This window comes from Phasianus colchicus, chromosome 1 (genome assembly GCF_987193195.1).
Source record: "Phasianus colchicus chromosome 1, bPhaCol1.hap1.1, whole genome shotgun sequence".
Lineage (NCBI taxonomy): Eukaryota > Metazoa > Chordata > Aves > Galliformes > Phasianidae > Phasianus > Phasianus colchicus.
Genome location: NC_143436.1, coordinates 100,331,470 through 100,358,533, shown reverse-complemented (window position 1 = coordinate 100,358,533; position 27,064 = coordinate 100,331,470). Strand labels below are relative to the sequence as shown.

Sequence of the window (27,064 nt, the reverse complement as noted above, 5' to 3'; positions counted from 1 at the left end):
GGAAAGGTTACTTTGGGGAGTAGTTTTATTAATATAAAGAGATACCACTATTTTTTTTTCTTATAAACAAAAAATAATAATTAAAAAAATCTGTACAATATTCTCTATCAGTTTTTCTTTAAATTACTTCCCTACTGATTTTGCTCTTTTGCTCTTGGCAAATGCTGTTCCTTTTCTCTTGGGAGGAAGATAGAGCTGTAGTGAATAGCAGGGTGTATAAGAAAAGAGAATTCAAGTTGGAACCAAAAGGGAAAATGTGAATACATTGATAATTATTTGTTTCAAATTAGAAGACTGAACAGAGGTCCAGATTCCATAACTACACATGGTGCCAGTACCTATACACAGAGCTCTGTTAGAGACACTGGTGTGGAAAGAGCCAAAAAAGGTATTGCTCTAATTTCAAATCTGGAAAAGTGAGGTGCAGACAGACAAAGCGCTTTTCCCAGTATTACAGAAGTCTGCAGGAGAAGCAGGAGTTTAAGCTCCTGTCTCCCAGCTGAAGCCGATCTACAAGACTGTATTTATTCTATAATCTGTTTTTATGCTCTTATCTATTTAATCTTTCTCTCGTACCAATTTTTATAAGTATGTCTCCACAGAGAACTCCAGCACAAGAAATATTTCTGCAGATGAACCCTGATGTTTTATAGTAACACTGTATAATCACTACGTGGGAGGTACTCGGAGTTAAAATGGTGCAAAATGCCACTGGGGTAAATCACTTCCGTGCAGGCAAGTCAGGTTAGCTATCTGCTTATTGCTGCCTTTTCATCCTTCACTGTCAGCAGCAGTGGCTCTTTCAGCATTACATAATGTTACATATGTTGAGCCAGATTGCAGGCTTCTGCCGGGGGAGCAGCAAGCACTGCCCCCCCAGCAGGAGTCAGAGGAAAGCCCTCAGGAGTCCCGCTTGGGATTTTCCAATGCTGCTCTATGGGCACGAGGAACTTTGGCCTGCTCTCCTTACCCAGATGCACATATGCACCACCTCCTCCCTTAGTGTGCCTCTTCCATTTTTCCCTTTATTCCCTTCTGAATGGAGGGGATCGGTTTTGGCTGCTGGCTGGCAGAGGGGGATGCACGAAACGGCACTGTGCCCTGCAGCCATCCCTAACATTTGCTGCAGGAAAATACACCATGGGGGATGTTATTCCATAGCTTACAGCTGCAGTAAGTAAATACACTAAAATTAAAGGCCAGGCATGGGATTGATGGATTTGGTCCCGTGCGACTCACTCGCTCTATCAGTGCAGCGTACCAGTTACTTCACGGGTTATTTGTTTAAGCTGAAGATTCCACTTCTGCTTAATTGTGCTGTATGTGAAACTCAAAAACGGCTGCAGTTCCAAATTTATAAAACAGCATTATATGGAATATAGGCCTATTAATTTTACAGTCTAGTTTCTGATTACATTTTACAGCACCTCTGACGAACTGCATAGATTTTCCCCATTAAAAATGATGACAATTCAGTTCTGTCATTTTAAGTGGAATTAAATCCAGCATTGCCAAGTATGATAATATCCTAGAAAAAAAAAAAAAAAAAAGAAAGAAAGAAAAAAGAACCAACACTTACAAAAAGAAAACCTTGCAAGACCGTGTTATTTGTGTAAAAGGAAAACTGTGTTCCTCAAGGTAGTGCGACTGTTAGCTGTCACTACAGTCAAGAAACTGTAGGTCTTGCCATCAGATATCAGCAGAAACTCTCCATTCAAGCTGGGGAAGTTAAATAAATGTTTTCTAGCACAGCTGTGTAATGTGTCTACTGGCAATCAGAAAGCCTATGGTAACTAGTTCAGAAAATAGTTACATTAAATTTTAAACTCTTTATGATGTGTGTGCTTTGTTTTAGAAGAAACTAAAGTGTTTTATTTTAGGTGGAAAAAAAATTGCAAACACCGAAACATCCTGTTTTTGATTTTCTTTTTAATGTAAACTTAAAGAAACACACAAAAAACGGAATATGGAAATGCCATAGTATGAAACTAACATTTCCATTTTCCTTACTGTGAATTTTAAATTGGAGGAGAAGGGGCTTATTGTGATTTAAAGTAAAGTCAAAATCTGAAAATGGACATAAAATGACATTCCTGCTGGTGGCATGACTTTATGTTTGCATTTGAAGATGCAAAGTATATATTCTTTCTAGCTCCAACTTGCTACAGTAATCCTGTTGAATTCTCTTGAAAAGAATGGCATGTTTCCCACTGACTTTATTAGTGACAGGACTGGGCCTTGATGCAGTACCTCGTGTCATAGCAGCAAAACTTGTTGCCAATAGACTGTCTCAAGGGAGGAGATTTCCAGTAACTGCTCCCTGAGAACTATTCTAAAAATGCATCTTTTTCTGTCCAGCCACCAGGATAATGATATACTCCATCCCTAAAGAGAGGGGCACTAACTGAACTGCATTGATGGCACCAGAGGTCCCTGCTGGCTTGTTCACTAAACAGAACTGGCAACTGACTCTGAAGATAAAAGTTCTTGACGTTTTTCCAAGCTGGTGGAATGGAGCTGAGTGACACTTAGAAATAAATAAAGGAGGGAATAGAATGATCTTGAATGACAGAGCTTTAATGCAAGGCTTTCATGGGGGAGACGTTGGATGTACTGTAGCAGACTTGAATCTAGGGAATTTGCTGGATATTGTGCATTTTTGCTACCAGTCATAAGAAATGTGGAGGAAAACAAAAGGAAAAATTCCAAATGACTTCTTTATATCATGTAAAACATTAAACAGATACACTTATTTTTTCCCTTTAAATGACTGCCTACAAATTGCCTGTGTCTTTGGAAATCTGTTAGCACTTTCTATCTCCTGATAGGAAAACGTACTTCATGCAAAACATTTGTCATTTGTCTGTTATTATAATTCATGATCTTATCCTTCATTCTCTTACTTCTTTAAGCAAACAGTAACAGTACTTTTAACCTGAGACTTCAAAGGTAAAAATATTGTGAAGGGGTCCACATTCTTTTCCTTCTCGTCTCTGATCTCAGCCAAAGCCTTTGAACATCAAAGCTGCTCAAAGTTTGGGGCAAGTTCTTAAGGATTAGGTTACTAGAAAGAAATTCACTGAATTTTTATGTTCATATTCAACGTGGATCAGAACAAATATTAATATTCAAGAACAGTTTAATTTAATCACTTACAACAATTAAAACAAGTTGCTGCTTAATCTTTTTGCTCAGTACAATGGAGCGCACTCATTCCATTGTATTGCTGTGAAAGATCCTCGATTTTATCATTCAGAAACTGCTTGAAAATTTTTCTAACCTAGGAACTGAAAAGCAATTAGAAGTTTAAAATAAATTCCCCAAACAAAGAATGTTGCCATTTTAATTACAGCATCACACTGTAACATGAGGCTAACACTTAAAAAAAATGGATCTTGTACTCTCAGTCTATTACCACTAAGCAATTTTCATCTTCACATTAATTTTTGTAGGTTGTCATCTAAATTAAATACTTCTCAGCTCTGTCAGTTTATCTCTATGCATATTCTCATTACAGAAGTCACTAGAGCCGAAGTATTTTAATCTTCAGTATAATCCCTGTAGAACCATATTCTTAGCTACAACTTTAGGGGCTCTACAGTTGGTCTTTTTAAAAGGAGCACTCCTTTGTTGTGCAGTGAATCTTTCCCTTTTAAGGACTTTCTGTACACGTGTAACTTTTGCAGTCTGTTCTGAATAAAAGAGAAAATAATCTTCATTTTCAGTTTCTAGGCAGTCATAAATTCTTCTTTTCACCATTACACATCTCCTAATTTCTGTGTTCTCAGAAAGTGTTCTAATAACACTGTTTTGGTAGGTTGTTGGTTTTTTTTTTTTGGTCATTTAAAGGTAAGTCCTGGGGACAGAACTCTCCAATGTTTTCATTAAAAAAAAAAAAAAAAATAGGATAAGAAAATATAGATTGTAAAACTATATCACCAAATACATTGGTGCTGCAACTAGTTCCCTCTTCAGATCAGAGCAGATGTATTTGAGTGCACAAACTTCAGTGCTTACAAGAATCAGCAGTCAAATAGTTAGCAGACATGTATGCCATCAGTGGGGTAGCAACTCTGTCATGCAACCACTTCTAAATTAGGTTGTTGTATGTTTTCTTATGGAGTATTTTCACTGATTTCAGTAGCACCATTCAAGAAGCAAAGCTTTTCTTTGAATAAGGTTGCCTGATCAAATAGGCTGCTAGCACTACTGTTGTTATTTTTCCAGGGTGGCTTCTGTGGTTGGGTGTTTTGCTTTTATTTTATTAGTGAATAGTCCAGACTCCTGCAAATAACTGCAAACAAACAAACAAAAAGAAAAACCAACCCCAAACAACAACAACAAAACATCAGAGAATTAAATGGCTTCTTAATCCTTGGCATTTGAAAAGCTGACAGCCAAAATACCTTCACAAGCAAGAACTCATCGGAATACAACACAAATCTGATGCGGCTGTGGCATATTCAGACCACACCTATAAACTGCCTATGTTGGTCCTGGTGCCCCGATCACCCTGCTGGAAGGCCCTATTGGGTCACACATGTGGGCTTCCTTCAGAAGAAACTCAGAGCCTGTAAAGAAATAATATACAAACCTGGGTTTCCTTTCAATATGCAAAATATAGCCAGAGGGCACAAGCATCTGAATCTGGGAGCTGAAAAGGTTTTCTGAATCAGCAAATTTAGATGTGAAATTCTGAAAAATATACAAAAAGTAGAGGCTTAGGATGCTCTCTTGTTAGAGGAAATGAGCAGAAGCCCATCACCTAACATTCATGTAACAGCTCCAAGAACATGAGTAGATGCTATATGTCTTTACATCTAATTTCTTTTGGAGCCAGTGACAAAGCTTCTGTTAACTTACCTTGGTAGGATCAGCCTCTTGATGAGTATCTCTTGATAATACATCAAAGTTCATGAAAAACTTGGTAGGGCAACAACAGAACCAGCCTAAATAGATTTTGTGGTCTACTAGAAGCTACTGTGAGAGAGCAGCAGAGATGAAGCATGCATTAATTTGAACAATACACTGCTCAGGAAAGAGAACTTGCTATGCAAGATGATATTTGATAATTGGTCTCATTGACAGATCAATAAGCTAGGCATTAAAATAATCTAGTCTAGGGAACATAAAAGCATGAATGAGTAGTAAGCAAAGCACATTTATTTTGACTAATAATAGGAAGCCTTAATTTTTCAACTGCAATTCTGAAAGAATTGCTTGCAATTGAAACCTACGTAAGGTTTTTAACCAGTGAACCTGGGTTGAATTTTAAAGATGGGTTAGAAGTTCAAGTGGATTTGGGTGGATGGCAAGAGCCAGCCATGAACAGCTCTGTTTTGTTTGATTGTGACTGAACAAAATTGATGCTCATAGAAGCTTTTGTAGCCACTAGCTTGTCAATATGGTAATAGTGTAGTTTGAAATTGCTGGTTTGGTTGACAAATAGATCTGTGTCTTGTCCGCACAGAAATGAAAACCAGCATCAAGCCAATGAATAATTCTACATACAGGCAGCTTTGGAATGCTGAATACGAACAGGGCCAAAATGGAGCCCTACAGAGCACAAGAAATAAATGCTGTAGGAGAAGGACACAAATTACCCTTGAAAATATAATGCAGGTAACTGTTGGATAAATATGATTTAAGCCAATTTAGAACTGTGCCAAAAAGGAAGATAAAGTCCCTCAGGCATTCAAGAAGAACATTAAGATCTAGCAAAATGAGAATAGCTGTAGAATGAGAACCTGTCTTTAGGAGAAGGTTACATCTCATTGCTGTGTTGCTGAAAATTTTAAATACAGAAAAATCACCTAAAATAAAGAATTTTATTCTGTACTCACTGAAGCCAATGACAAATCTTTTATTTGTGCTGGTGATGCTCTGTTATGGGGATGTAAAATGAGATGGTAATTCATTGAAGATTTTTATATTTTGTGTTGCGTGTGGACATAGCTCTTTTTACACTATAGCAAACTAATGCATGTGATATTGCATTTTTCACTTACCCTCTGAAGAGACAGCAACAAGTAGATCACAATAATTGCATGAAACATTCTGCAAAACTGATTTTTATCAATTTGTTTAAATTTGGGAAAACATTTCATAGGTTCTTTTTAACTTCTGGTTTACAAACTTTCTTACTGGAAGCATCCTAGCAAAATTGGGAGATGTTAATGAACATATTCACTGGTATTTCACCTTACAGTAGAAAGACAGAGGAAAAAACAAAGGGAATCTTTTAACATAACCTTTAACAGAATAGCTCTACAGTAAAAACAAAGGTTGAATAACCTCCTTTTGTTCATGATACAGACCAGACAAAACTTACCCTTCAATTTAACTTAAAAATAATGAGATTTTTTTTATTCATGTGAAGGTGGGAGCTAGGAAAAAGCTGGACAGTCATGGACAATTACATGTTTTCTTTTCATGGTTTATGCTGTATTTTACTCATAAATCCAAGCCCTGGATATTACTGGAATCACAGTAGTCTCTGCCACTGGGAAAGAGACTTTCTGTAGAGAGTATTAAGGTTCATTTCATAATTTATTTTTTTTCTGCATTTTTCTTTCTCCTATATAAATGAAATGAGTAAATTCTATCTACAATCAAAGGAATAACTCTGGAAATCATATGAAGTTGTTGTGTCATAACAAATAAAAAAGCACCAAGGATTCACCTACATTGTTGCACCACTTATTAAAATAATTTATTGGCTTTCTTAAAGCATCAATATGAGCAACATCAGCCAGATAGCACAAGCAGCAAATTACAAACAACTAGAACACAGAATGACTTCAGAGAGTTGAAGAAATGTCTATGGAATTAATTAATTTATCCTATATTAACCTAGCAAATTTAACTGTTAAGTAGTTGTTAAATAATTGTAAAGTGTTTGTGTTTTCAAGAGTTGAAATCTGCCCTAGGCAAACCACACACACACCCTTTTTCTCTTCTAAACATACTTTTGAACTAACATTCTTCTTCATTTCTCCTAGGTAGATAATGCCGCTGACCAGTAAAATATTTAAAAGCTATTAAGAGATACAGAATGCAATGTATTTTTTTAGGGTGCCTATAAAGAATCATCCATGTATTCAATCTTCTACTAAGAAAATTAGCAATAGTGCTAAAGAATGGTGGATTGAGAGTTTAGGTGTTGCTGACATTAATGAAAATACTTTAGGGAGGGGAGTAATTTTAAATAGCATTTGTCAGAAAAAACATTAATCTCCTTGTATTTTTTATGAAATGAAAGTATGCTGCTTACACAAAAATAATAATTAAAAAGAAATGTGGCACAGCATCAGATTAGACATAAATCAACCTGAAAACATTTGAAATACGTATTCTTCTTGCTGCTTGACCACTTGTTTCCTAACAGGCTGGGCAGGAAGTGGGGAGCAGGAATTCATAAGAGAACAGATTCCTCTTTCCTCTGTAATAGGGGCTTCCATGTTCATGCTCTTTGGAGCATTTCATTGAGAATAGGATTAAGTCTTCCTACATGAACTGTACAGTGAATAATAATTACAATAATACTGGGGGACTTTTAGTGTTGCTTCCCAGTCCAAGTAAACATGAAACGATACTTTCAAATTTTTCACGAAATTTAATTATTTATCTCCATTTAACATCTAACATTTAAAAAGTTGTTTTGGTCATTGTACTGCAGCAAAGATTCGATCATTTCAAAAGCAGAATTATTTACATATGCTACCTGCTATTTATATACAGAAGTATCCTGTTATATTTTTACCCCTTCATTATCAAACCAAGAGTAATCTTAAGAAGCTGATTCTTTAAAATACATTAAAAAGTAGCAAACAAAATTTCCCACTTTGGTGAAATGAATGTAACTTATGTGTACATCTCTATTGCTATTTGGTTTATGATTAGTTGAACCAAGCCTATTCCTCTGTAACTTTACATCACATGTGAAATATTAGTATGATGATCAACAGCATCAAAACTGGATTTGTGTATCCAACATTTAGTGAAACTAATGTCTCTCGATGAAACCTAGATATTTGTATGCAAATAAAACTCTACAAAATTTGATCAGTTATAAAAGCAGTGCTGTAATTTGAAACTGATAAACTAATTCCACATAATATAAAAAATAAAAGTGAGGAACTTATGTATGCTTATATGGCCCAGTGAATTGAGTTTTTAAAATTTTTGGCTACACAACTTAAATGGATTTTCCCATTAGGCATTGGAAGGTAAACAAAACCAGTAATCAATTGTCATTAAATCTGTGATATTAGGTAGGCAATTGTGAGGCAATTGTCTTGATACACTTTAATTCTTAGAATTAGGACCATATTTTATTGCTACCTTTTAGGTACCTAATTACAGCAGCCATTTTATTTTTTTCAGAGTTTCTTAGTCATTACTTTTCTGAAAGCTTTTATGAGTGATGTGAGGAAATGCTGGGTAGTTGTTCACATCCTTTCTCCTTCCATTATATTTTTGTGCATTTCTGAAAAGCGTTAAATATAGGTTTTTTGAAAACTTCATTTTATTATAAAATAAGCATATGATAAAGGCCTTCCATATACTTGGGTTCCAGCAATTCTTCCTTCATTTCCCCCTCCAACTCTCACATTTAAAATAAATAAATAAATAAAAACCCCAGCAACTTAGAACAAAAAAAGCATTACAGAAAAATTGGAAATATAAGATACTACTTTGGCATTATTATTACATTTATGCCAGCTTCATTCTTCTGACATACAAAGGATGTGATTGAACTGGCTGAAGTAATGGTCCATGTGCCATTTCAGAAATGTCCACCACATCTATACAGGGTGGACAACTGGGGGAGGCAGGCATCACTGGAGAGGCGACTCTCTACAACTACCTAAAAGGAGGTTGTAGCATGGTGGGGGTCAGCATATTCTCCCAGATTACAGTGATATGTTGAGAGGTAATGGAAATTCAGGTTGGATATTAGGAAAAATTTCTTTCCTGATTGGTGAGGCACTGAAACAGGCTGCCCAGGGAGGTGGTGGCATCACTGTCCCTGGAAGTGTTCAAGAAGCACGCAGATGCGGCACTGAGTGGTTTAGAGGTATGATGGTTATGGGTTGACAGTTGGACTAGATAATCTTCTCCAACCTTAAAGATTCTTAGGTGTGCAAAATGGTGCTGAGTGCCTGGGCTCAGGCTGCTGTACCCCACCTGTCCTTCCCTTGTCTCCAAAGTAAAATGAAAGCAGTTACCTAACCATTAGAACAGAGGGAAAATATCTTCTCTATTGTAACAAAAATCAGATAAAATAAATCTGGATTTTCTTTCATAAATAGTAAAATAAAATGAATTGTATCTTGTTTTTCTTATAAACAGAGAAAAAGAATTGAAAACTTTGATTTATTTGCTTAAGTATGTGTTCCAAGTTAGTGGTTAGGTCAAGTCACAGCTTCAGTGTATTAAAACAAATTGTAGTTTATACTGTTGTTTTTTTCATTAAAGGTTCTCTTGTTCCTAAGCTAGTATATGAGCAAGTAAATATATTTAATTAAAAAAAACACAGTTAAGTTTATCAGTTTAGTGCTGGTTGAGTAAGAGCACTTAAGATAGTTTGTATTAAAGAAAATTAGAATTGTAAGGTGTAATTAAAATCTTAATCTGTTGGAAAAAAAGTTTGCTCAGTACATGTGTTACCATTAAGGGCAAACACAGGCTACTTTAGCTTCTCCTTTTTCGCTGCTTCCTAATGGTCATTTGTAGAATATTATTCCCTTGCAGTGTGGTGCTGGCTGCCAGTTCTTCGTGAGTATAATTTGTATGTACTCTTCGTTTTATCTTAGAACATATTGTTTCAACAACATGGCTTGTGTCATCATGAGAACTGTAGCAAAGGGTTATCCAGATTTTATGATAGCTGGCCAGAAAAATGGTGCTGTGAAACAACATTGTACTGACAGTGGCTTCTAAACACTGAGTCTAAGAGAGGGCGAAATACTAAAGTTCTTACTCAATGTGTTATTGTTGACATCAGGAACATCTTGGTCAAAGAAAAGAGAGAAAAGCAAGAAAATAAAAACTCTGAAAGGAATGTACACGTTCAGAGTGATTTCAGCTACATGCATTTTTTTCCTCAAAGGTTATCCTTGCAATGTCAATGACCCAAAAGTCCTAGTAACAGGATTTTCACACTGGCTCTTAGATCTGCCCTCCTGGTACTTCCTGGTGTCAGCTTGGAAGTGGTAACTGGAAGCTACTTGTTCTCAGGGCATACCTTCACACTATCAGTAATGATAGTGACTCATCAGAGCAACATTCTCAAAAGTGTATTTTTCGTTGTGCGTGTGGGATGAAATTGCAGAAAATTCACAAGTACAGGATGTGTTCTTCTGGGTAAAAACACATGCCTTTAGGTCTGGTAAAATATGAACAATCAGTGTACAGCAGTCACATCAACTTAGTATACACCATTTTGACTCTTTCAGGAAAGGTGTTACAGAGGCTGAAAGCAGTGTTTATTTCCTGTCAGAAAATACAAGACCCAAAGCGTTAGTTCCTGTTTATGGCCCAAAAATGCACGCACACACCAGAAGTGCATATGGGGAAGTAAGCCTAGCCCTAGTTCATGCCTCCAAACAGATACAAGATGCTAGAGGCATGGCCAATACTAACCAGATGCTGCAAGCATATGATTCCTCTATGAGAGCTTATATGGTACAGCTGTCCTTAAATGTTTTGGTAATTGAAAAGACTCTAGCATCTGGTCTCTTTCTTATTACTCTTAGATCAAATGGTCATGATCTGAAATCTACTTTTAATAAGTGCAGGAAAAAAAGAACTTGAGATGCGAAGAATAACTAAGTCAAATGGCCTGCTTTGAAATGCTTGTAAACATATGTCTAAACTCTGTAATGTAAACAAAAACAAAAAACAAAAGCAGAAAACAACTCTAGTAGGAAATTAAGTGAATTATGTAAGCATACTAATATCTTTGTTGTGTTAAATGTAGATACGTAAAGAATGTTTTGACATGAGTGGTATGTACTTTTCATTTATATAGAGAGTATATTACTCTTCCCAGCTCGACCTCCAGTGATTGCAGATTTGTGGATGTTATGAACAAAACAAGATACACCCTAAGGTACACCCCACAGAAATCATCAGTATATAACAGTTTTTCCTCAGGTAACACCAGTACTGTTCCAGTTGATTTCATTTTGTCCTAGATAGTACCACTGAAAAAAGGGAGACTTTTTCCACTTTCCCACTTCTCATTTACGTACGAACACTATTCACACAGAGGAGGAAGTTACAATTACCATTTAATTAGGGAAACCTCCTTTGAGTTCAATAACTGAATAAATAAGAATCATAGCCATTCTTTTATTTTGTGTGCCTACACTAGCTCTGGAATATTAGGTGATTTAATCCTCTGTGAAGGGACCTTCCAAATAGTGGGTAATCTGACATACTACATGAATTGAATTAGGCTGAGTCAAGGATGGAATCTCATTATTGTCTGTGTAAGGCTGACAAACTATTTCAGAGTAAGACTTGGTCTGTAAATGAATTTCTGTAAAGCTAGCTAGCTTTCCAACCGTGTCCCAAGCCTTTCATATCATGATTGGATGCCATAAAGCAAGGCTTTAATTATTCTGATTGAAAAAGGTAGTTTCAGAGCTGTTAGTTCTTTGAGAGGCTGAGAAAAGGAAAATCAAAATAAGAGCAACGGTAGCTCACCCAAGCTCTTCAAAGCTCTTTCTGTAATTTAAAAATAGGTTAGCATTAACATAAAAATGTTTGGGAATAATGTAATAGCATTTTCATTTTCTTTTTAAAAACAGTATTTCTTGTTGCTGCATGGCACAGACCTATATGCTTTATTTTATCAAAATAAAGTTTCATGAACTGTAGCTTTGCTCAGCATTTTAAATGCATTATTGTAACCATCAAAGTGATCAAATAAAAAGTTAGGGGTAATCAACAATTGACCATTTTTGAAACAGTCACGTAGATTATTTTTTGTACTGCAAGAGTTCAATAACTACAATTCGTTTTGGATTTAATAGAACTCACAGTAGATCAAAAACATGCATTTCAGTCTTGAGATTTCCAGTTAGCAATTGTAAAGAGTGAATGCGCTTGTATGTGTGTATTACTGTATACATTTATATATATAATCGCCCCACTGATATTACCAAATGTGAATTTATGCTTCACAAAGTATGGCAAGAGCTCTACAGGAAGGGCTCGCAATTCTGGGAATGAGTTCTAATGGAATATGTATTTCTTCCAACACCGATCCAAAAGCAGAACGTGTTTTCCTGTCATAACTGCCCTCCCATTTACAGAGAACCTTCTAGCAAAGAATTCCACTCAAAGAAAATGATCCTTTTTATGGTGTCTGTAACAAAGACAAGTTATTGGCCCCACCCCAGCAAGTAGATAGGCATGCTTGGAGAGTGAGTGGGTGCTTAAGTTTGGTAGAAGAGTGCACAGGCAGAACCAACACGAACACATCAGTACTTTGATAGTTCTTGAGAGACTGATTCCACGGTGTGCTGTCCACAGTATTTCCTTTTCTTGTACAGAGTATTTATTTCCTAACCTGTTTGAATTCTTACAGTTCAAGGGGCAATTTTCAGTGCAACAGGAATATTAACTGTTGTCAATAACCTGCTAAATTCATACTTTATTTTGCTTAATACAACCACAGTTGGTTGAACTGTATAGAAACTTGATTCCTCAACCACCTTTATTTCATCTACTCAGAAGTATCTTAAATATTTCATATGGACATTTTTTTCTGTTGCTTGTTCAAGATCCCTCCTTTTGTAGGTCTCTCGTCTGTGCAATGTTCCCTAAGGTTAAGAATGAAAGAGGTCTCTACTACAGACATTCTTGATTGAAATAGCAGCTAAATTGCTGCAGTAATGAGAAAATTTCCTTTCCCCTAGATAATTCAGCCGCTTAACAGTGAAACATTTTTGAGATAAAGATTTTTAGAGAAATAAAAATTGAAAGATCATTTCTTTACAAACAGAATTTGTTAATGAGGCTACTGTGGAAATGAGCAGCAAAACTAGTTGTTTTACTGGCAGCATGGTCGGGTGATATGGTGAGACATTCTCTCAAGGAAAAAGAGGCCGTTGTGTATAAAATATGACACGCAGTAGCTTTAGCAAACGGCTGCTTTTCTGAAAAAAAGTGGTTAAAAACACATGATGATGAAGTTAACCTAAATCTTTCATTGGCTTAAAAAAATAGGTCAAGTAATACATTACTAGCTCTGCTGTAAGCGCGTACACAATCCGTGCATTCCAAAGGAAAAGAGGTTTTGCTCCACATTCCTACGTGCACTTCAGCCATGGTATCCGCGAGCTCAAGCATTTGGCTTTTCACAAACAGGGCTCTCTTTTGCTTTCCTTAAGTGGAAATTCGTATGTTCTCTAGTGATATCAGTTTGTTACTAAACTATGCTTGGGTATGCCACTTATTTTACATGAGTTTCAGAACCAAAATATTGGCATATGTTAGTACAGATATCATCGCACAGCTTATAACTGATCTGTAAACAAATGTTCCTCCTTTCTGCAATCCTTAACTTCTGAGAGGAGTGTCACAAAGTGTTCTGCACGTTGTTTGAGAAATGCTTTACGCAGCATCGTGGCTCTCTTTAAACACAGGCTCTGCTCTGCTCACGGATGATGTGGCTGAGGTCATGCACTTTCTGTAGTTCACCTAAACAGACAGTCTGCTGCGTATCTACAGACTTTTTGACTCTTCTTTGATGGGAATGGTGTCTAAAGAAAACCTTGACTGCTAACAGACTCATAAGGCACTTTCTCACAGCATAGGTTGCCTTCAGTCCTGCGTGGATGCCCCCAGCCAAGATGGAGGACTGGCTCTCTTTGGAGGCCCTGTCCCAGGTTGTTCTCACGAACTGTTTGCTTATTGGGGCGTGAGTCACCTCCATGTTTTCACGGGCCGCCATGACCCTGATTCTCGACACCTGGCAGCAGAGGGAAGGCTATTTCCATCTGCATGAAGCCCCTGGCAGTGGAGCAGCGCAGGCCGCGGGCTGAGGTGCGCTCTAGGAGCTGCGAGGGCAGAGCCGGGGATCAGCGGAGCCGGGGGCAAGAGAGAAAAAAAAGTTTTTCAGAGGAAGGACTGAAAATAGAAGCTCTAAAGCGGTAACCACAGGAAGCCTCCCCCTGCTATGCTTAACGAGCGGGAGGGAAAAAAAAAAAAAAGAAAAAAAGGTGTTATTTCGATGCTGTTTTTATTAAATATAAGTCCTGCGATGAGTTCACTCCCGGGGCTCCGCGAGCTGCCTCGCAGCGGGCGGGAGGCTGACGACCACCTGCCCGCCCCAGCGGCCGGGAGCGAGAAGGGTTAAGGAACTTGGCGGAGGAGATGAATGGCGCGGGGGGAGGAGGGAGGAGGAGGAGGGGCCGGGCTGCGCCGCGCCGGGCGAGGTGGAAGGCGGGGAGGATCGCGGCTGCGGGTTAGGCTTTGAAAGTCAGCCTCGCAGGCATTGCAGCAGAGCCCCGAACCGCGGAGGGGAGCGGCGCAGAGCTCGGCTCGCTGTGTACGTGTGCGGGGCGAGGGGACGGGGGCGCGGGGAGGCTCGGCGCGTCTTCCAGTCGGGGACGGGGCCCCGGGCTCGGAGCCGCCGCGCCCCGCTCTGTCGGAGCCCCGCTCGTCGCGGTGAGGCGAGGCCGGCGGGTGAGCGCGGCGGGCGGGGACGGGCCGCGCGGGGCGGCGCGGCGCTGCCGGGCGGCGGCGGGGAACAATGCCGGGGTGAGCCGGGCGCGGGGTGGTCGCGGCAGGGAGCGCTTCCGGTGGGGCGAGCTGGAAGTTACCCGGCCGCGGGGTTCGGCGAGCCGGAGGGGCGGAAAAGTTAGCGGCGTTTAAGCGCCGGGCCGGCCGCAGCGCCGCTCTCCGCTCCTTCTCCCCTCGGCGTGGATTATTTCGGGAGTCGCGGCTGGCTGCGCAGCGCCCGCGGGGTCGGGAGGCGCCGCCCGGGGCAGCGCCGGGACGCGGCCTCGCTGCCCGCCCGCCCGATGGCCGCCGCCTCCCGGCACCGGGGCGAGGCCGCGCTGCCCCCGCTGCCCCCGCTGCCCCGGTACGGCCGCTGCGCGCTCCACCTCCACCTGCGGGCGCGCAGCCTCCGCGCCCGCTCCCTGCCCGCCGCCCCGGGGCTGCGTGCTCAGCGCCGGCGCTCTCGCGGCCCCGCGGGGACGTCGCCGTTCCCCTTTCCAGACCAAAGGTTAACGTGCGGGCGTGCGTCGGTGTCCCCGAAGCCCTTTAAAGGTGATTTCTCCCCGCTTCTCCCTGCGGAACGCGCTGTTGGAAGCTGCTCTGTGTGAGTGTCAGCGGGTAATTAACTTGGAACGGAGCGAAACTAGGGAAACGTGGTGTCGGAGCGTGGACGGAATAAGAGAAAGCCTCCTTAGTGCACACAGCCTTGCGTCTGTGCCGCGTGTCTGTTGATTATGGGTTTTCAATTTTAAGAAGAGTTAAGCTCAAATGCTTGACACGTGTTGAAGATGTTGGAGGGGGGGAAAAAAAACAAAAAGCAGCGTGATTCCCGTCTTTGGCGGTAGGTTGATGTTGGGGAAGGTGACGTGGAAGTTGTTCCCTTCTACCTCGTCTGTGTGCAGTAAGGGAGCCGGGCTGCTCCGGGTTTCCTTCGGAGGGAGCCGGGCGCAGCGCTGGGTGCTCGCTGCCGCTGAGCAGAATTTAACTGAGTCATGGCACAGTGCGCGTTCAGAGGTGCCGTACCGCTCGGTTTAACGGAGGGGGCAGATCTGGTCTGCGGGAAGGCTCTTTGGACAGCTGGGGCGTTCCGAGGGGAGCAGCGGATCCGTACCGACCTGAGGAGCGCTGCCGCAGGCCGGGCTGATCGCTGCCCAGCGACACCTCTGGAGGCCCTGTGGCACCGGCTCACCCAGCTGGGAGCGCTTGTGGCTTAGAGCTGATCCGATGGCATCTGAGTAATTGCTGCTCCGCGGGCAGCAGGAGCAGGCTTCTCGCAGAGCGGGAGTTCTCTCAGTCAGAGCAGCATTTGAGCAGGTCTCTGGCTTGTGCTGTTGGGATGCCTGTCTTCCTGAGCTTGTGGCTGAAGTCTGCCCTGTTGTGTTATCAGCACTTGTATGGCCTGAGATAGCCTCCAGAATAAGGCAGCTGGGCGCTTTTTTTGTGTGTTAAATCCATAGATAGATGGGTGTATGTTTTTGTCAGCAGGAAGGAAGAAGTAACAAGTAGGTACTTGTTACTGGTAGCTGCGTGTTTTAGGCAGGGCTGGAAGCTGACCTCCTGTTGGACTGCCCTGTGGCTCTGAGCTGTCAAACAGGGAGATCTGGCAGTGGCTTTTTTGTTTACCATGTATGCATAGAGTAAAGGAGCTGTCAAATGCAAGACCGTGCTGAATTATTATTCATTTGAATAACTTAAGTTCCCCTCCCTCCCCCCCAGTAGTTATGGGATAAAAAAAATTACCAGATGCGATGCACCTTCCTCTTTGCTCCATGTAAATGTTTCTGCTTCTAAAGCGACAGATACTCTAAACACAGCTGGAGAGCAAAAATAGCCAACGTTTATTATAGTCGTAGAAACTATGTTGATAAAGAATTGAAAGTGAACCAATGTTTTTTTTAATTGTAAACAGGTGATTTATTAGTGTTGGTTGTATCACCTTTGATGTTTGATAGTCTGCTGCGCGTAGGATGACTTCTGTAACGTAAAAGACATTAAAGACTTCATTTTTTTTAAAGCTCACTTACTAAAGGTTGTAGGACTCATATGTGAGTTAACCTACCGGTAGGTATTTGCTTGTAGCTGTTATTTAACGTTGGATTGTTTTTAAATTGTTGATAAAGACTTGTTTGCTTGTTTTAAAGCTTTTCAAAGCTCGCTTTTTTTTTTCCCCCCCTATATTTGAACATTGGCAAAAGATTTCTGCAGTGCCAGCTGTATTATTGTTAGCTATGAGAGCACTGTTAATTTTACCGGTGACAGTGCAGGACACACTAAAAGATAAACTATGCCTTGCATTGTGTGGAGCACATGTATAAACTTGCCCAGGGCAAAGCTGGGGAGTTGCATTTCCCACAGTCAGCTGTCTTACTCAACCCTTGCACTCCACACCTCGTTGCAGGGCTATCATGGATAGGGCTCTAAGACTATAATGTCTTGTTAATTTTAGAATAGATCTTATGGACTGGCCTGAACCTTAAAATCTATAGGTTTGTGCTTTCACTTCTGTATGCAAACGTACAAGGAGTGCAGAGAGGACTGAGTGTTGGAGCCCCAGCCCTCAGAGCAGGGTTTGACACATGGGAATGGTGGCCAATTGGCCACACATGGGGACCTGAAGGGCTCCCTACAGCCCGGCAGGTCTCTCAACCACTCAGTGACAGGCTGAATGCTTGGCTGGGTTACAGGTGATAGGTGGGATAAATATCCTATGGATGTAAAAACTGGATAAATACCCCTTGGGGATGAGAAGTGTGAATTTTGAAGTATAGATCATTACTGCTCAGCAGGGGTTTAATGACAGGCAAGTGGAAAGAAGGGTAATGTAGGTATGGAATGAAGTCTGAACAGGAGGGAAACTTGCAGGGGAATATGCACAAATGGATTAAAAAAAAAAAACAACTTGTAAATCTGTCTAAATCATTTTAACCCAGAGGAAAAAGGTAATGTTAATAGCAGGATGAGAGCAAACCACAAATGCTAACAGGCCAGCTGATAAGAGCACTAACCACCTGTGTTGGTCTGCCCACAGCACGTGTAAGGGAAGTATTTTAAGTGTGATGCATCTTTTGAGTATTATGGTGTTAGGATTTTAATAGTTGAATTAGGAAATCATGTGTTGATGTTGGTGAGCAGTATTTTAAGTGGGCATCTTTGATCACGTAAACTTTCTTGAGTTCTTTAGTGGGATGGCAGGCCTGAAGGAAAATGGGAAGAAGAATTCTTTCTTGCTTGAGTTTTATGTATACATTTTAGTGTTTCTGGATCATTTGTTTCAAATACGCTTAGAAATGTGACCAGACCATTTGGAAGACTTAATTTCATAATTTGTTTGGCTGTCTGTTGCAGGTCCCTTGACTTGATGGTTAAAGGCAAATAGGAGCTGAGTCTCCTGTGTATCTGCATGTAGAATGGGAAGGAGCCATCTTATTTTGAGTCAAATTCTCCTGGTGTGGTCTTTTACTGAAATTGTTATTGGAACAGGCAGAATCACATTAAAAGTAACATATTGTCTGTTAGCTGTGGGTTTGTAAGAGGTTGAATGTACCATAGAGAAACTCAGTGTTGGGAGAGTAATTTGGATGACGTGTTCTTAATCTTCTTGAGGAGGGTAGTTGTGAGAAGGTGACCACAATAGATCAAATAGGTGCTAGGTGTGACATGTATTTGAGCCTTGACTGCACCTGTTATTTAAAAACAAAGAAGAGAATGTAGATATCTGGCCTCAGAAAAACATTTAATGAATTTCTGTCTTTCATGGTGCAAGTATGTAATGGTGCAGAAAAACAGTATTTCTGTCCTTTGGATCCATCTCAGGTGATTGGTCTCTACTGATTATTAATGTAATTGCATATCACACTTTCAGCAACTTAGCAGTGTTCTTGATTGTTTCTCTATTCCATATGATAAGGCATGCAATCCAAGTCATCCAGCCGTTAAATTTTTGGGAATAATATTTCAATCTAGCAAAGCATTTCTCAAATGTCATTGAAGAAATATAGTATTTCCCACAGAAATAACAAATTCCTTTGCTTTTTTTCTCTGAACACTTAGAAACCTTGTAGTAATGTGGAACAGTACAAAAAGATTGCTTAATGCTGTCCTAAAGGATATCCTGTGTATACACTGTGCCTTGATGGCAATACAGTGATGTTTTTTTTGCTTGTTCTTCGTTAGATAGAAATCTAACTCTCCTACAAAAAGGAGTACTTAAATGAAACCACTTGTCAGTGGTGAAAAACAATTTTTCCCCCCCTACATCTGTAGTAGAGAAAAAATAGTGGACTATTCTTCTGAAGGTGATTTGAGAATATTGAAAAAAATATATATATATTACTTTATATTCTAGGGAATTTCTGCTCGTACCTCTGTTTCTGTTTGTTTTGACTGCATTGATAATTTAATATTTCTTTTCCTAATTTAATCAGAATGTTGCAGCTTGCTACTGCTTCTTGGTGCAAGTTGGCTTATTTTGTGGTGTATCTAGGGAAGGAATCTGAAATAGTCTCTGTATGTAGTATTTCAGGGTATTTACTTACTTCTCAGCATAATGGATTCACTGCTTTTGTTAGATCTTAATGTTGGCTGTAGCCCAGAATGCTGCTGTTACAGCCTGGTATCCTGGTATCTTTGAATAGGTCTTTTTTTGGATGATGACCTTTCTATCAACACCTGTATCTTTTTTCCCAGGTAGCACGTCACAGTGTCCAGTTAGATGTTGTCTCTAAGCTGGCTTTAGCCCAGGTGGCTTTGCAGAAGAGGATATTGCTCCAAAACTCACATGTCCCTTTCTACCCCCCAGCCCTGGTAGCTGCTTGTGGTGTCCTCCATGCTGGAGAAGTTCAGCATTTAACAAGTTTTGTGTATTTTGTATGTGGCCTTTCTGAGAGTAGAGGCTTATGGTGAGGAAAAGAGAGCTCTTCCATTTGCCCCATGAGAGAAGGTGAAAGTTCAGCAAAACTGGGAATAATTCTGTTTTTGTTTTGTTTGTATTTGATTATAGTTAAATTTGACTTATTATGCTCGTTAAGTATGCTTCTCAGGGTGGTAAATTAATTGGTGAAAGAGAATTTAATGTGAGCATTGTTCTTGTGACAAGCCTCATTAAAGGTTAAGTAGTACAAATAGCAACGACCTGGCCTACCTGTAAGTTTTTATCTTTTAGCACAAGTTACAGACAGTACAGAAGCACTGAGAAAAACATTTAAGGTGGCACTTGTAGTGGTGAACAGGTTTGAGGATGAATATTCCATAGTATCTCATTCGTAAATCTTAAAATAAAGTTACACATTTTTTACTTTAGTTTTTTCTAACAAATTTTGGGAGGTTGCATTCCACTGTTGTATTGTGATCTCATCTTTTCCTGTTAAAGGATTCCTAAAAAAAACTAGGATTGAGACATGCATAGGTGTGAGTATAAAGTTGTGCTTGCTACGTAGGAAGGTGGATGTTCGTGTTACAGCTTTTTTTGAATGAAGTTATTAAAACAAGAGTGTGTCTTGAATCAAAACTGAATGCAGACTTCTTGCAGAAATAACTGTCCAGTTACCTCGGCAGTATGAGTCTAGAGAAGGCAAGTTGTATTTGATTTGCTAATGCTTCTGTCTGGAAAACTTTCATTTCTGATGTTGGGAGCTGTGTTTTTCTTTTGAGATAGGAAGTGATGCTGTATTTCAAATATTTCTGTTACGCTAATAACAATAAGTCCAATACAGATTGGAAGAAGGGAAATTGGTATGCAGATTTTCCTAAGGTAACTTTTTTCTTTTCCTTTCAGATGAAGCATGGAATTGCTGAGGGAGAAAATTAGTGCATCCTTGGACTCCTGAAGGAAGAGCCTTCCTTATGGGACCACTTTCAAGGTAAATAACTTGCTTCAATTATTTCCTTTTTTCTTTGGTTTGAGTTTCTTCTTTGTCTTACCAATCTATCATGCAGCTTTTTACCTTGTATAGGTCTCCTAGAATTGTGGTGTAAGATGGTAGATTTTCAAATTAATTCTTCTATTTTTGTGACAGAATTGATTTTTAAAAAATTGTGTGTGCCATTTTAAGAGAATAATCATTTTTTAGTAGCTTTTTAACTTCTTATATGAATTCGCTAGTAAGTCCTGAAGATTTAGCCTACTCATTTAGGAGATAATTTCTGAATAGACAAAAACCTGGTTTACATGTAGTTTCAGAATAGAAGAGAAGATGATATAAACACTGTAACAACTGAGTTTTTATTTTTTTAAATAAAACAGATCCAAACTGAGATTCTGTAGCAAGGGACTGTCACAGTAAAATCATTAGATATTACATTACAGTGGCTTGTAGACATTTAACACTGCTGTCATTTTGTTTGGATGTTCTCCCTTGATTCCTGTTTTCTAAATCCTATTTTCCTTTGATACTAGAGAATAATTCCCCAAATGTTGTCCAGTGATTGCTTATGTACATGCACTTTGGTCTGTGAGTAATTCTATTCACTTGAGTAGCCCCACTGTCCTCGGTGGGCCTACAAGCATGCCTAAGAACTTGAGAATGTTGATGAGCATAAAGAATACAATTTGGGCATGTAATGGTTGACAAGCAATTGTTTTGTTTCTGGCCTCTCTTAGGACTCATTTGCATTGCCTCCAGTGGCAACTTTTGGGAACATTAGAAAGGGAAGGTCTAGAACGCTGGAGGCAGTCATATCAAATTCCAGCCTGAAAAATTTCTAGCGTAGCCACTGTAATTACACAGATGTCAGATAGAAGGGTGTATTTTTCTTTTAATAAATCTGCGTTTCTTTACTTCCTTTTGAATGTAGCATTGGTCAATGTACTGCAACGTGAGCATCTGTAATGCAGTGAAATATAGCGGAATCCTCAGAAAATGTTTGTATGTTATACTGGGAAGCTTTGAATTTATGCAAAAATCGCTGTTTTGGAAGTAAAAGGAAATTAAGATGAGGGATCCATTTCTTTTTTTTTTCCCCTCAGGCTTCCTATTTGACTCCTCAAAAAAAAATCTAACAGTGTTACAGTGCTTCTCAGTTGCCTCAGAAATCACATTTCTGCAGAAGTCAATTGCATTTCTTGCTGATCTGAGAATCGGTAAGATAGGCACTTTAGAATTAGAACAAAATTAATAGCAATTTATGACTTAACGGTTGTTGTGGTCAGCAGTTGATGATGGCTTAAGCAGCCCTGCTAGAGTTTCCAAGAGAGTGGCTTTTGTGTCAACAAGGCTTTTTGAAGTGTTCCACATCTTCAAAAATAATTCTGAGTATTTGAAAGCTTTATTTCAAATTGTTACCTGTGTTTAAATCTGATTCCATTCAGAGTTGCACAAGTGTGTATTCTAAGTAAGGGTCTTACACTTGGGTGTCAGCTTGTCAGCAAGGTGGTTAAGCTAAAGATTTAAGGAAGAAATGTTTCAGTGTACATGTGGCTGGTAACCTTTGCAGAGTTTCTCTGCATTACTTTTCCATATCTAACCAGCATTATAACACAGTTTTGTTATACGTGCTGTGGGTTTTTGGGGAGGGGAGTGAATGGGTGTGGATTGTCCGTGGGTTCCTTTATTGTTTATAAACGTTGCTTGTGGAATACCTGTGTTGATATGCAGCTCTGTGTTACGTGCTATTGTAAACAGTTTTAACGTTGGAAGGCTGTTGTTATTTTGATTGAATATTTGTTTTAATTTCTAGAATTGGATCTCTTAAGTCAGAGTTCCTTGTGATTTTGTAAAAGTCATTATTGTAGTCACTTAGATTCCTCCAGGAAAGTACTGCTTTGCAAATGTAATTGTTAGTCTGCTTGGTGCTGTATAATCTTTAGAAGTCAGAGTTGCAGGATGGGAAGGTAGTTGTATTGTTTGAAGCAGAGTGTACATTGAAGAAAAGCTGTAGTGTTGAGCTAAAATTTATGAACTATGTTCTTATTTTAAGTTTATGTAGATATAATTTTTTTTTTGTATGAGAGGTCAAGAGATGCAACTCATGAAATGATACAGATGAGAATTAAAAACTAGAGTAATTAAAATTATGCTGTCAAAAGAACAAGGTGGTGACTCAGTGTTAGGAAAGCTGGCAGAAGCAGTCTTTAATTGAAGAAGAATTGGTCACTGTAAACCAATTACACATTATTTTTAATGATAGGTTTCAGAGAACAGCAAATGAGTGTAGTGAGATCTTGACTGATAGTATGTTCTTGTCTTAAAGTAAAAAAAAAAAAAAAAAAGCCTGAGGATATGAAGTTACAAAGAGAAGTTTCATTTTCCCCTCTAAATAGGAGAAGGTAGAGTATGGAAATGAAAGAAGGTCTGCCTTTTGCTGTGAAACATTTGGGTGTGTTTTAACTTTGGAAAGTAACATAGGTGTTGCTTCCATTTTGTCAGGCTAGTAAATTTGGTAAAGAAATGGGTGACTTGAAAGGCAGAGATGTTCCTCATTCTCTCTGTAGCTTGGCAATTCTGTATTTTACAGCAAACTTTTTAGTGTAACGTATTTGAACTTGTACTAGATAGGGTTAATAGGCTAGAACAAAAGGTCAGAGCATAAGGCATTAGGCTTAATTAAGGGAGAGCAGGAGTGGCAGGAGTATGTGACAGTTAAATGGGTTTCCCACAGACTAATGTCTGTTACAGTGCAACCATGCCTCAACTTAAGTGGGTTATTTTGTGCGAAGGGCAGCAGTGATTAGCAGTTTGACATGCCAGACATTTCTGGCCAATCCCATCTGTTTTAGAGGTTAAAAAAGCACACCTTTATGAGCTGATAGATTGATTTGTGTGCCTGTCTGGTAAAGATTAGAAGTCCAAGGCCAGTGCTGTAAATGCCAGTTATAGAATATTGTACTTTCTTAGTTCTTTGTTTAAACGATCAACTATTTAGTAATGGGGATAACAGCTATAAAAGCGACCGTACAATATGAAAAACGTGGCAGGGATTCTGAACCAGAAAGCATTTTGAACCAGAAAGTTTTGAGTGGAATGCTTCCTCTTCAGGTCTGTTACCAAGTTTGGCCTGTAAGCCTTGGTCATTTTGTAACGGAGCTTGGAAAGGGAATCTATCTTCATGTGTTTCTAGGTAAGATTCATGGCTTTTCTTTAAAGAGACAGTTATAATGTATTTTTCCAGAAGTTGCCTGCCTTAGTACTAGCAGTTTTTCAGTTTCTAGCACGGTTGGAAAAAAGAATTTCAGTGTTTTAGAGGATTCAGTATTTATACCTCACTGCATTACATCCTGTTTCCTTCCCATTCCATTACTGAACTGTGATGGTATAGGCCTATTTTTTTCTGTGCCTGTTGTTTTTTTTTCTCCTTTCTTAATATCATTCTCTGGGTAAGGTGGTTGGTTTTTTGTTTGTTTTCTTGATTGTACTGTGAGATTGCCTTATAAGCTTTAAGTAAAATAGATGGCACAGTAAGTCTTGACTGTTTCTTGTCATCTTTATGACTTTGTAAAGTCAAAGTAACATTACTATTAATATGAGACTATTAATAAATCGTTGATGCAATAAAACTGTTTTTGATAACGTTCAAGGTTCATATATAGTTGAAGGTGATTATCCTATTTTAAAATCAAGTAGAGGTTAGACAGTGTTGTAAGATACTGTCTGTGGCCCCAAATGATAGCATCATTTCCAATAGAGAGTCTTTCTCACTTGAAGTAAATACATGGCTTTGAATTAAATTGTTAACTGTAAGTTAGCATGCTGATTAAATGTTGATTCTTTCAAAAGCAGTGATATATATATGGGCTTATTTTTAAGAACTAAAGCTCTCATTTTAAAGAGCTGTTGTTTAAGCTTTCCCCTCTGTTTTCCTTTCAGGCAGTGACAGTTGTACCTAAACTACTGCGAAATAAAAATGCTTGAAAATAAGAGCTGGCATCTTACATTTATATTCCTGCATTAACTAAAAATTAGCCACTTGTCTAAAACTTTTTTCTGACTTGCAAATGCCATTTTCTTTTTCTTAAGTAGTTTAGTATCTTCTGCTTTTTTTAATGTATATTCTAAAGACTGTTCCACATACCTGTACTTTTGCTGTAACTACTCTTAGTCTGTTTGTGAAAAGATCTGACTTGTGACTTACAAAAAACTTGTCTTCACTTTACTTAGATTTGTAAAAGCTGCCTTAACTTTTCTTTTTCTTCTTGTGAAAATCTCTTGTTTGAAAAGCCTAGGAATAAGGAGTGTTTTCAGTGTCCTTTAGGATGAGGAAGGCATTGTCATTACCTTGCAGTTTATTTAGCAACGTGGAGCTGGAATGGGCATACATAGCTTCATGTTCTCTATGGAATAATATCTATTTAAATGATTTGGATCTAATACATATTTACATGGAAAAACATCTTGCCCTTCTCTGTGGAGAGAGAAGGTGAACAAGCATAAATTTTATAATACTCATTGCTTCCCTTGCACTAAATCATACTTAAATTGCAGAAGGCTGTTGGCTTTAGAGTGGTGTAAAAAGTGCTTGGCTAGTAAAGTGAGCGTTCAGGGAGATTTACCTAATTTAATACTAAGAAAATGTCAGCTGTTGTGCATTGATATGCGATTGCCTAAATCCAGAAGCCATGCTTCAGATTTCCATATATGCATATTTGTAATATTTTCCTGTTCATAACACAAAATAGAACCCTGAAATGATCCATTAGTGCAGCGTGCATGCATACTATATTTCGGCTAATTGCAGTGTTATTGATAATACCTGAGCCATCATGTAGTATCTCGGGAATGAGGGTAGATGCTGTGGCTGCTGTTCTGCTCTTTTGGGGAAGAATGTACTTTATCAAGTTTCTTGTAATGATCATTATTAAAATCTTTGTAATTGCTGCCTTTGTATAATTAGCGATTCCTGCTCTAATCATGGCGCACGCTCTGTGAGAAAGTTGTCAGGTAACACGATTATATTTTGGACTGCAACACAGGATACTTTCTCTCCATATCTTAAGGATAGTCTTGTTTTGTTGATGAGAGTGGAAGTTCAAGCAGTGGTTTTTATTGAGCTTAGTCTTCTTTCTAAGTCTGCTCAGTTCATGAGAAGCCACCGTGATGATTTCATGTACTTCATCTTTGATAAGTTTGTGCAAAACCATTGGTGTTTATTGATTAGAACAGCACACTTTAACAAATATTCTGTAATTGTCAGCAAGTCTGTTGCATCTTTTCAGTGTTCTCTCTTATATTGTGCCTTTCAGTTAAAATACTATAAAATATTTGCATGAAATACTAATTCCACATAAAAGCAATTCTAAGCTGTCCATTGTCTTCAGCTTGGAATTGTCTTAAAAAAAACAAACAACAAACTGTTCTCAATCATGAGTGTTTCAGATGAATTTTCACAGCCCCTTCCCCTTTCGTTTCTTTTCCCCTTTTGCCATGTAACTGATAAAAAGGCAGGCACTTGATGGGTATCCCTGACTGGGACAGACTACAGACTCGGTAGAAAGGATGCTGTACCACGTTTGTGTGAACTGGCCTACTGTGGATTTTTCCTTATTTTATATTTTCATACTCTTTGACCTTGTAGTTGTTGACTTTGATCTGGAACAATTTCAAAGTCATGTAAATGAATGTAATTAAGGTATTGCTTATCATCTTGGAGAGTTCACAGAGAGGCTTACTGGCTAGAAAGGTTTGTTTACTTAATATGGAAGGTTAATATAAGGTTAAATTTTACTCTGTAAAATGGCTTCATAATGTTTTTATTTAGCAGCTGAAGAAAATAATGCTTGAAAAGGCAAATAATAGTTTTACCTGACCTCCATATGTCATCTGTAGCTTGCGTTATTGGGAAAATTTATCTTCATTGCTTAGTATTACTGCAGTCTTCCTTTCTCTTCATTCTGTGAAGGGAATGTCTCAAGCTTATTTGTCAGCCCTTATGTAGGAGAGGAACTACATTATAAGAAGAACTACAGAAATATTTGACAATAATTGCTGTAAGTAGTCTATCTGCTTCCACTTAAGTCTTCTGTTTCCCATCCCCCTTCTTTTAAGAATGGAATTTATGCTTTGTCCTTCAGTAACTTCTCTTGTTTTATTCCTACTGCTGCCAAAATAAAAGTGAAAAGCAGTATAAAACAAGAGGAAAAAAACATCAAATTAGTGGTTTCTGCTTTCTGCAATGGTGCTTAGACCTATATTCTTGTCTGTACTCCTCAGTTTCATTTGAATAGACTTGCTTTGCTCATCACTTACAAAAACAGCATTTGCCTGAGTGTTGCTTATTTTTTTCCATTCAATTTAGGGTAAGTACTTCTGTGGAGTTAACAAAAAGGTTACATGGCAAGTGTCATGTAGAAAACTCCTTTCTGATACCTTTTTCATCTGCTTGTGGCCTTTTTTTT

General features: G+C 38.9%; 1 protein-coding gene across 18 annotated transcripts in view; it reads left to right on the top strand.

Annotated features, from left to right (window-relative positions):
• NRIP1 (nuclear receptor interacting protein 1) overlaps window positions 1-27,064 on the top strand; it is a 144,332-nt gene that overhangs the window by 64,315 nt on the left and 52,953 nt on the right. For 5 of the 18 annotated variants that reach the window (XM_090121234.1, XM_031612600.2, XM_090121223.1 and 2 more), the window contains exons 1-2: window positions 14,242-14,566; window positions 20,513-20,597. The gene's annotated coding sequence lies outside the window, so the exon portion shown is untranslated. The other 13 variants (XR_016458815.1, XR_004169642.2, XM_090121217.1 and 10 more) reach the window with 11 other exon arrangements.